Source organism: Protopterus annectens, chromosome 7.part0 (genome assembly GCF_019279795.1).
Source record: "Protopterus annectens isolate FY-2018-M chromosome 7.part0, PAN1.0, whole genome shotgun sequence".
NCBI classification, from domain to species: Eukaryota; Metazoa; Chordata; order Ceratodontiformes; family Protopteridae; genus Protopterus; species Protopterus annectens.
The window spans coordinates 335,180,736-335,193,135 of NC_056739.1; positions in this window are offsets into that span (position 1 = coordinate 335,180,736).

A 12,400-nucleotide genomic window follows, 5' to 3' on the forward strand; every position below is an offset into this window, starting at 1 on the left:
AAATGACAAACTTAATAATGTGCTTTCAGCATTATTTATAGCCTTTCAGTATTTAATGAAATTTGTATGTTCATGCCCTGTCTGTCTGTGCATTTTGCCCAGCCGACATCACTGGCTAATAGTGATATGTGACTGTTTTCAGCCTGTTATCTCGTCAACGCTTGATGTTTGTTACTGCAGTGAGAATATATATTTTGCATCACAAGTTTTCCAATGCAGAGAACTAAAACTCTGGTTAAAATATTCTGTAGGCTTTTGCATCTGTGTGTGAGTATATATTTATATACATACACACACACATGTAAATATGCATTTTTTGCAAAACATTTACAAGTATATACTTTGTATATGTGTATATGTGTTAGGGTGCAGATGGAATATGTAAGTAAGTTGGAGATGATTTCGTAAAAGTTTACATTTTTTTGTGCAGTCCAATGGACTTGTGATTGAAGAACTGCTGTTGGCTGAAGGGAGCAAAATACACACTCAGACCAGCTATAACACACTTAATGGTTAGGGCTGCTGTCCCTCTCATGTCTTTTTCATTTTCAATATGCTGTGATCTGCCTCTTTCACATATTTTGTTCATTTTCCATACTCTGTGATCCGTGGCTATCATGTCTTGCTCATTTTTATATATGCTGTGATCTGTCTCTCTCACATATCTTGTCCATTTCCTATATGCCATGATTTTTCCATCTTCTTAAAATGATTTTCTTAGGGTATCTGCTTGTTAATCCCTGTCTCAGTAAATATAAAACTCCTCCTTCTATCATCTATTCCTTGCATTTCTTGTTGTTACTGCATTTTAGCATTCTCCTCACCTCTGCACTATGGAATGGTAAACTCCTCTCAGCCTGACATAGGTGCACACAGCATGAAAAGAAAACAAGTAGCCACTATGAACACTGGTCAGCCAGTTTGGTCAGGCGAATGATCCTTAAACCAAAGTGATGTTACAAATCTTTTTCTTTTCTTTTTTTTTTTATGATTTGCAAATCATTCTACTGACGAGATTGGTTGATCATTATTCATAGTGGTTAGCTACACAGCCTCTTGCCTGTTTGCAGATGGAGGAGACTATCATGTGTCACTAACAAACTGAATCTTCTGTATCTCAAACATTCAACAGGGTAGTAATTAGTGCTTTGGTGGCCTTGTCTTATCCCTTGTGGTTTACTTTGGGGTATACATGACATCTGCCTTCATATTCTAGCTTTTGGTGATGTTTTGTGCACATCTGCTATTTATGCATTTTCTCCTCTGTAATAATGCAACTTGATATGAAGTCCATTTCATGATGTGAAACAGTACTGTGACATTCTTTGTTTTATTTGTTGAATATTCACTTATTCATTTGTTGACCAGCAAGCGAGGTGACCATGTTTTTTTTTTTTTTCAGCCATGTTCTGGACCATAAGGCACAGCCTAATATAATGTGACAAAAAAGGGCTTTTAATAAACAAATTGCTGAACTGTATACGAGTACATACACAATATATCAATCAAGCTCAAGCAACTCACAAGTCATGCAACTGTACAAAAAGTTAAAGTACAGTGTCACAATTAATGTAACAGTATCGATCACCAGTAGTTAAACGCATCCTTTTTACTAGAAATATTTTGCTATGCTAAACAGAAATGCCTTATAAGAGGCAAATTAAAAAAAAACCTTGATAATGCCTTAATATAAGAAACTGATTTTGCTTGGTTTTATGAGTGTGAGCAATATGTTAGTGAAATGCAACCAGATTTGAAAAATGGAATTTGGTGTTTTTAGTTCAATTTTAATTGGTGGCAGCGCTCCACAGACATTCATCTTGTTGAGGGCATTATCCCTTAAATCATTTATTTTTATTGCTTATTAGAAAAGTCTGATTACATAGGAGCCCATTTTCAGTGGAGACTGGGTAAGAGCCCATTTTCAGCAGAGGTACTGGGATAAAAGCTCCAAAGTATTACAAAACATTTTAAGAACAATAATTTTACAGTCTTTAAAAATAATACAAAAAACAAATGTGACTTAAATAATTTTACCAAATTAGATATAATATGTAACACTGGTTAAGAATTAAATACAAGTTATATGACAATGATTTAATAGTTTCAGAAATTGTAGCCAGTTTATAGAGAAATTAAAAGTAAGTTACAGGAATTGCAGTATGAAGTGAGAGGAAAGCAGGCTACACCTAATAAAATAATTAACATCCAATTATCTAATTACAAACCTCCAATTACATTCCTTATTTAAACTATTTGGTTCCAAAGTGTTGTACTTTAAAATAAATAATGTTTCTTTATACAACAATTTATATTTGGATGTTAGTTATTTTATTAGGTGTATTATATAAACTAGTGAATTTTACTCCTGAAGAACTAAGTCTTGGTAATACATTTTATCTTTGTGTCAGTGACCGTGTGGTTGTTTTTATTATAGCTTTTGAACCATATAAGTGTGGGCCAAGAGAAAGAGAGAGGCCTAATGAGTACATTTGAAGTAGAAGTTTGCTGTGACAAACTGTGTTGAAGGCCTTAGACACGTCTGTAAATAAGGAGGAGACTAGACTGCTGTTATCTCTACCTTTATTGACTGTATCTATATAGGGTAGAAGTGCAGTGTTAGTACCATGGGAAGGATGGAAGCCATGTTGTGTGGAGGATAGGGGTTCTTCCTGCAGGAGATAACTTGGTAATTATTTTTGAATATATTTTTCAAGTATTTTAGAGAGGTGGGATAAGATTGTTACAGGTCTAAAGTTAGTATTGTCTGTTGAATTTCCTTCTTTGTGCAGGGAGATACTGTGTGACTTTTTCAGAGTCAGGGAATGTGGGATTCCTGGTTTAACCTATTTATAAGGATTGAGACAAGAGTAGGCAATGCTATATGCTACTGTTTTAAGGTATTCAATTGGCAGTTCATCAGCTGAACTAGAGCATGGTTTGAATTTAAGAATAGTTTTATATAGGGTGTGGGCACAAGCTTGACCTTGAAAGTGGATATGGTGATACATGGCTGCTGGGCAGGTTTAGGATTAGATGCTAGGGATAGAAGGGTTGAATTGTATTGCAGTTTTGAGTAATGAATTATTGGGAGCAGCATTGACATAAAGAAAATGATAGCCCACAGTTCATTCCCATAAATGATTTCACAGAGGAACATATGATCTTGCCTGAGGGCCTGCCCAGGAGCATGTTTTCATATTAAAATGTATCAGCAGAGTCCGTGCCTTCTCCTTCCAGTTTTTAGTCATTCTGCTTAAGAATTCTAACTTAACATTTTTCTGATTCTGGCCATTTGTTTCCAATCTCGTTTTCTGTGCGACATCAGTGACAGTAATGGATAAAATTATCAGGGTAATAAGTATGAGAGATGAATTTTATGGAGATGAGGGAGAGTGTAAATATGTCAAAGAGGACAGGAGAAATGGCAGGCTGAGGACAAGGTTGGTGCATTAGTACTAAGTCCCAGAGTCATATAAGGGTACAGTGCAGACATTTTTGAGAAATAAGAGTGCATGCTGGATGTGTGTGGCTAGGCTTATCTCTGACTAATGATGCAGAAAATATTGTGCATTCTGTAGTGAATTTACAACTTTGCAAGCTTTAAAAAATGCACCTAACTACAGTATCAAAATCAGAGCCATAGCAAGGGTGTGGCAGACAGGGCATTTGCTCTAGGCACCAACTTACAAGGGGTGGTAATTGCCTCTACACCCCTCTGTGTATAAAAAAATGCATATCGTAAGTGGTGTATCACCCTAATTAAGCCGACTGACTTCTGACTGGTCAAGGACTCACCTAAAACATCCTCTATCATCTCTCAGTTATATGGAAGAACAGTAGTGACTGAACCATTATTTCAATTGGTTTGTTTTATTAATTGATGGAGATAGCCATATTTTTCTAAGCATTTGTCTTGCTTTCTTGCTTTCTGCTCCTTTATGCAACATTGCAGTATTGTGGTTGCCAGCTGTCTCAGTCTGTGCAGAAGAGACAGTCCTGCTTTGTTCTCAGCAACCCGTTATAGTCAAGAGCTGCAGACCAGAATCACAAATTTTAAGGCTACAATATTTTCTCTAACTTTTTGCTGCACAACAAAACCCTGCACAAAATGTTTACCTTGATCAGCTAACTTGTTTTGCAGCAACATTCATTTATCCTAAAACAGTCACTATGCAAGTACCATTTGACTGAACTTGGCCCCAAAGACAGAGCAACAGCTTTTGCAGGACTGCATGTGTGTCTTTGCTTTCTCAGCAGTGTGTGTTTGAAAATGCAAATCGACTCGTCTACTGGCACGGTATCTATAGATGGTCCCTCCGTTACGTACACACGTCATAGCATGCTCATAGGACATGTAGCAACGATCTGCTGAACTGTTTACAGATGTTTTCATGTAGTAGATGATAAAGGCAGCTGGGAGGGAGCAATCACAGGCTAGGAAATATTAATCTAATACAGAGTGTGCAATACCATATTATGTGACCCATCTGTCAATCTCAAGGTGACGTTGAGAACAGATCACACTTTTTTTTAAGATCTGAATGCATGCCATGAGGCTGTAAAGAATATTGAGCAACTACCAGTTCTTTAAGGCCAAATGATTTGAAATTTTAAAAGGCATCCGCCTGCTCCATTTGCAGGATAGTTGTTCTGCAGTAAGAATGTTTATAAAGTCACTTCACTAAAATTTAGAAGCTTCTTTGAAACAACTCTTCAAACAAAAGTAATTTTTTCCGATCTGTTTATTTTGTAAGGCTAGTAACTTGCAAGAGGAGAAGAGTGACAGATTCTGATGGGAATTAGGTGGATGAAGATAGAGGTAATACACCTGGAAAAATAGTATGCAAACGTTTCTGCATTTTCATACACTGGAATCCTTTAATCCTGGAAATGTAAACTGCTAAGATATCATATCTGTATCTATCAAACAATATTTTTTTTTCAGGGGGATTGCTAGGGAGTCTCAATACATCTTGCAATGTACTTTGCAATTTTACCAGTTCAGACCTTAGCTGCGTCCTGTGGGGGAGGGTGGTATTGTGATAAAATCTCACTATCTAAATATTTGCAGCAGAAGTTATGCTCATCAGTTGGAACACTTTTCTTCTGCAGCAAGAAGGCCGAACATGCAATTGTTATACATGTCTATGTATAACTGCAAATGTGTTTTCCATAATAATACTTTTTGAGGCCTAATTTTAAGGGATATTACTAGTTCTCCAAGTTGTTGTATATTTAACTCAGGTTTTAGGTGGGAAACAGCAGTGGGGTCAAATAATTTTCCCAATCTCTGGATTTGTACTTTATGTAGTAGTGACACATTTATTCTAGCAAAAGGCTAGTATCCCAGTTTGTCGAGAGGGACAGATGAATACAAAAAGTTGTAAGCAGAGGAAATGTGGAGGTCTCCCCTGGCCATAGTTTAAGAGCTCTGTTTTAATGAGTAGAGAAGCAATGTATAGTAAAGTATTATAGTGTGGGGGGTCTCTGCATTAAATATGCACTCATTTGTCAAAGATAACAGAAAGACCATACTGAAGAATGCAGCTGAATGATTATCCATAGCATGACTATAGCTGTTTAAATTCCTAGTTAAGGATACAATACATATCTTTCAATACTGAATATACCATCAGCTGTGCAATAATCATTTGGTTTTGTACAGTGGCAGGCAGACCCTGTCTTGGATTTCTTCTGGCAACTGCAGGAACTTTATTTTCCGTATTATCAACGTGACCAGAGAGAGGTTTTTATTTTATGTACTGTATTCTTGCATAGAATTATTATCTGTCTCTGTACTGGCACTAAAATTAGCAGTTGGAAAGTTTTCAATGTGGTGAAATGTAGGGAAACATGAGAGCTGAAAGAAGTGGCTTCATCTGGCCTAGAGACTTTGATTGCTGCATAACATATGCATTTCTTTAGTGGAGTTAATACAGAGCTACAAGGGATAAGCAGGGTTAGCTGTCTGTTTCAAGAGGATAGCGTGCCTTTCATGGTGATTCTATCCTGCTAAAATGAATTGAACAGCTGGCTTGGGGCACTAAAAAATGTGAAACAGCAGTATGCAAGCACCTGGAGGCAAACCTTTGTTTATTTTTACAATAAATCGGCAGCAGGAGCTTTTCAGTGGCTCTGGTAGGGTGGGGGTAGAACAGAAATGCAGATAGTGGACTAGTATAAACACAGCTTTGCAGAGAGAATATCCTCTTTATTTAACACAGTTATTGCCCTACAGTCACTCTTACAAAGAAGCTGTGCAATCGATGTTTAACTATGGCAAACTGATTTAAGACAGAGTACTGTAATTTGGTAATTGTCACTGTCAGAGGATGTCTGTCAGTGTTTTCTGCACAATGACAAAAAAAGAAATGTTGTTTTCCATTTACCTGTATTAACACCCTAAAACAGCTTAATATGGCCAGAAGTAGTAAATCTGGCTGAATATTTTGAAGATAAGTATGCTGACAGGGGTCATGTCCTCATTACACATTATCGTGTCCCCAAATTCTTATTTGGACCAAGGCTGTTTAACATTTAATGAGGACAAATAGAGGATATCAGATCCTGGAATTTAATTTTTTTTAATTTATCCCCCACTGGCTGCCAGTTGACTGCCTCTTTACAATTAGTCAAGCTCATTCATTCACCTTTCTACAAGCTGAGAGCTAAACATGGGAGTCTGTCTTCCTGACATCCATTAGGGATTTTCTAATGATGACAAAATTCCACAGTCCTGCTGGCTGACGCACACATTTCCTGACACATGTTCTTGTGGTGAATTCTCCAGAGCCATCCTTCTGGACTTTTATCATTTTCACAAATTGTCAATGGCAAGTGCACACACCTGGTCCATGTGCTACCACCAGATGTACTCCCACTTCATTTCTGACAAGTGTCAATTCAGCACACCCCACCATCTCTGTTCCCCTTAGATAGGCAATCACCATATCAGCTACTCCACTGTCCCAGCTGGTAATTGAATATATGTCATCTAGGTCATAATTAGAGCTCCATCCCACTATTCAATAGAAGTAGATCTTAGCTATGCTCTATCCCGCTATTCAACAGACCTAGAATCTAGCTATGCTCCATCCCGCTATTCAACAGACTTAGAGCCTAACTGTGCTTCATCCCGCTATTCAACAGAGCTAGATCCTAGCTATGCTCCATCCTCCTATTCAATAAAGCTTGATCCTAGTTATGCTCCATTCCGCTATTCAACAGAGCTAAATCCTAGCTATGCTCCATCCCGCTATTCAACAGAGCTAGATCTGAGCTATGCTCCATCCCGCTATTCAACAGAGCTAGATCCGAGCTATGCTCCATCCCGCTATTCAGTAGAGCTAGATCCTAGCTATGCTCCATCCTCCTATTCAACAGAGCTAGAGCCTAGCTATGCTCCATCCCTCTATGCTACAAAGCTAGATCGTAGCATTTAATTTTAGGAATCAAATGTTTTTTTCTTGTGTCACATTTCTTGTGTCCATTAAGAGAACTGTGGTTCTGAGGGACTGAATCAATGCTCAAGATTTAGTAATGTTATGATGATGGATACACACACAGCAATAAATGCTGTTTATTATAATACACTGGTATGCCTGCTAAAGAAATTGTATTCAGTGGAATTATGCATTGTGATGAGGGACTAAAGATTCTTACTGAAATCATATAGCACGGCACAAAATGTATTTAATAAAGCACTAGGCAATGTACCTCAAAATTTATGTTGCTAAACTGACTTTAGAAGATTGTATTACTGATTTACAGAACATAGGCTATACATCTGTGAACAGTTTCCAAGTACTCCCAGGGTTGTAGAGGGTATTTTTCCAAGCTTGAGAAAGTACTTTTTGTTTTGTTTTGTAATTGGCATCTACATTCAAGAATCAAAGCTGTTTTTGTTTAACATTGTGGACTAGTGCCATGAGTGACACTTGCTTTGGGAAGGGATGTGCTGGAATATTCTATTTTAGTATTGTTCAGTGTTCTGACAAACTCAGGAGAGTGGAGGTCAAGTCTTGGTTTGTGGTTCTTTTTGTGAAGAAGACTAGAATACCACTGGGAAGGTATTATTGCAACATTAAGGCAATGTGGCTAATACTGCTGATTTTGGTGTATTCAAGGTGACATGCCACATTTATCTGAAGATAATTTTTGAGGGCATGATGCACCTTCAGTGTGCAAAGAAAGACCTTTGTTATAAGGTAACAGAACTCTAAGTAAAACCGTGTTTACTGACAGAGAAGCTTGTTTGTAGCAGTTGTATTTTAGGTTAAGGAGTCATGGTTTTATTTTCATTTGCACAGTGTTTCTACAAATCATTGTACAAAACTTAAAATCAATTGCAATAAAATAACCTGAACCAATACTGCTGCATTCAAGCTGGTTAGCATAAAGCTACTGTTATCTAATCCTTAAGGGAGCTCCAAAAAGTTTTATCTGAATTACATATTCAGTGCCATAAAGGATGCGAATCCTGTGGGATGGAAGTATAGGATAAAAAAGGAACCTAGAAATCCAGTTTTTAATAGTACTATTAGTTCCCATCCAAAGCAGTGGAACTGGTAGACTGGACATTCAGGAACCAGTGTCTTTATGCTGGACAAGACTCAGACAATTAATAATAATAATGTTCTTAAGATGACCTTGTTACCGCTGGCAATGGGTGCAGACTTTAAAGATTGTGGTAATGTGGTTATAGTTTAGACATGCTGCTAAATCCCCTGACTACAGAATTCAGCATGTGTGGGAGGTGATTGAGGTCAGCATCTAAAAGGCTGCTTTATGTACATTGCAATAATCCTATCTGGTACAGTGACCACTGTATGAATAGGGGTTGCAAGGTTCTCAGCTGATAACATGCATAATTAGAGATGCTTATCAGATTATTAAACAAGATCTTACAACTGTTGTAGTTTGGTCACTGTGAGATCATGTCCAAATGCACATTTGGACCATGCACACACAAAACATTCTTCAAACTATCTATGTGGTAAGGGTGGAAAAAGAGAGCAGGACTTTGTGGTCATGGATAGTACAAACATGAGACCTGCTAGGACCCCAAAATGCTAACACCATCCCTTTATACCAGGTTTTCACCTTACTGTAAGCGAAGAACTGCATGTGTTAATGGAAAATTTTTTGGGTATATTATATTGACAAAACACCAAGATATATCATCTTCTCTGCAAACTTTTTGTTTTTTAAGAATTGTAATAGGTAAATCCTAGTACATCTTACAGAAATAATGAACAGAATTATCAGGCAGAATGGTTATGCAATCAAGTACACCACAGTAATATATATAGTTTTCCCTTGCATTCCTGTACCCCTACACAAATGCACATTATTAAATTAACACCCACCAATTTCAACTGAACCTGCATAAAATGTTTATCCATGTTCTATTAATCCTTTCACATGACAAGTACCTCTACTTATTTTGCAACATTTCCAGGCTCCTCTGACTATCACAGGATTAGCTGACCTGTCTGTTACAAGCTTTAGCTACTTTTATTTTTCTCAATAAAGCAGCCAGAAGGATGCCAGGATTAAGTAGCCCCAAACAGCTTTCACATCTGTGCGACACAATTGATGCCCAGGTTATATAATACAATTTCAGTAATAGTTCAATGTTTTAAAAAGATTGTACAAGTATTTGGGAGATAAATATAATTCTGGATTTCAGGAGACTGCACTTCTGATGATTAGACCACGTGTAGCAAGTCTACTGACTGCTCCCATAATGCCATTAATGAATATCTTACCATCTTAAGCCATTCATTTTCTACAAACATTTTTAATGGCCACACATGTACCTTTGTCTCCACATCACCAATATCTACCTTCTCCCAGCAGTCCTTCCTTTTTATGCTCGTCTGGGATTTTGTACCATCTGTGTAATTGATAACACATCTTTAGGTTTATGACATGCTTCGCCTACATCTCCCCAGAAATAATTCCCTGAACAATTCCTATCCTCAGTTCAGTTTGAAGAGGTTTCTCTCATCTTTATATTTCCGTATGTCCTACCAAATCTTTCCTTCCTCCTCCTTCTTCCTTATACACACATCCATGTAATATGTCTGCCTTCAGCCCACATTTATTTTCATACATTGTCAAGCCAGTCCATCACTGCATTGACTTGTCAAGCCTCATTCTAAATCCCCAAAAAACAAACCTGCTATTTCTCCCTAAATCTCTGTCCTTCCCTCCTCACACCAACCTTCTCTATTGCTTCACTTAATAACACCATTATCAACGCAGAACCTCACACACAACTCCTAGGGGCCGTCATCGATGACCAACTCAAATTCAGCCTTCGTGTACACCACTGCATAAAGAAACCCACCAAAAACAAGGATTACTATACAGAAATAAAAGGTTCTTTACTAAAGGCTCTAGAGTCTCACTAGCTCATGCCTATCTTTTCCCCAGTGTCCTCTGTGGTTCACAAATCCTAACTAATCTACAGACCTCCCTATGAGCCAAATTCAAAAGCACCTAGAACAAAGTTGCCCAATTTGCTGCTAACCAGTCTCCAAACTCACATCATTGTCTTTCACTCTGTGCTTTACACTTGCTTGAGTTACCCCATCAACTACAACTTTCTCAACTATCATTCATCCATCTTCTACAAGCCCACTGCCTGCCCTGGCATCTTCTCTCTGGTCTCTCTCTATACTCTAGCTAGAACCCTCAGAAGCTCTAACTAACAACACCTTGAAATTTTTAAGCCCACCCCAAAAATTGGCCAAAACTTATACAGCTACTCCCCTGCCCAAAACTGGAACAAGCTTCCCCTAGACATCAGAATGACGACTACACATGAATTCAAAAAAAACTCTCAAACAATATCTACTTAATACCTTGATTTGTAACTGTAAAATAACTCCAAACCCCTTTCTAAATACTCCCACATTGCCCACTCACTCCATCATCCCTACCCACCGCTTCTACTCCACTATCCTCTATCTCCGCTAAGCTGCCTGACTCGTCGCATCCTCTTACTTTCCCCTTCTGCTCCACTTCTCTCACTTCCCCATCTTATAACTCCCACGCCCTCTTAACTTCCCTTCCTCTCTATCTCTATTTCTGTCATTGACCTCAATTGTAATTTTGATAGTAGCCTGTAAATTAATTATTTTCTGCCTCAGCAACTGATATGCAACCTAGCTAGTCTCAAACAACATTGTCACTGTATAACTACACTGTACTTATGCTGTAAATTGTAAATTGTTCTTCAGCTCTTTTCCGCAAGCTCTCTACTGTGTAACTTATAAATAACTGATCCCCTTTTTGGGTAACTGTTCTGTAACATAGCAAAAAAGTAGAGGGTTTCTAAAAAATAAAACCATTTAATAAAATATATACCCATAAGCTATGGCAGATATGCCATGTTTAAATATTTTAAGCATGAATATTACGGTTTACTTGGTATATGCCTTTGATCTATTACATTCTGTCAATCAAAATATCAAAACTCATCAAACAAAAACTCACTTTAAGACAAGCCCCCTTGCTCCTCCTCACCCCTCATACTTGTATGTACCAACTCCAAGACCACACAACAGCAGGGAGAGGTCAAATTCCCACTACCACCTGTACCACTACATCCCATGAACAAATGCCAACATTTTTGGAGGATATGAGGTTTTGATCTCATATGACGGTAAAAATAATTGACATTTTTAAAATTTGAAGTAGTATACCCCTCTCTTTGCCGATCTCTGCTATTGTCTGCCTCATTTTATAAGCAAGCAAAACTCAACCTGCTATGGACTAAATGAACTCTGCAGAAGTGCCATGTACATAGACTGTACAGTGTCTTTATAGTAATATATCCTACAGACTGAGCAGACTGCATCCAGAACAAATGAAAAGTGCTATCACAGTACAGGGCACACAGGCAACAGCAGATAAGACAAGACAAGGAGGGCAGTACTTATAATGGGACAATAGCCGCCCGAGAAAGCTATAAATATAGCAAGCAGGACAGCACAGAGTATGGAGTTAATGCTTCCTTTAATATTGTATAAAGTCTCAGCCTTTGCTGTATAGATTTACAAATACTGCTATTACTGTTCTTAGTATAATACCCGCATGTATGTGTGCTTTGTGACTTTTGACCACTATGTAACTGGAATAATCATCATTATACCGTGTCACTTATTTTTCTTTCCTATTAGTTCAGTTGTATTTGGGTGATGACTAAAAAGGGTTAGTAGACCTGTTCACTTACCCAGTTATCAAAGTCAAATAAATAAATGTGCAGAGTGTCTAGGTAGGTGGCAACAGCTAATTGTACAGAATGTGTGTCTTTTGTCACCATAGATAAAGGTAAGAATTCTTCATTATGTACAGTCACCACAATATGTGAAGGTACAAAATTCTC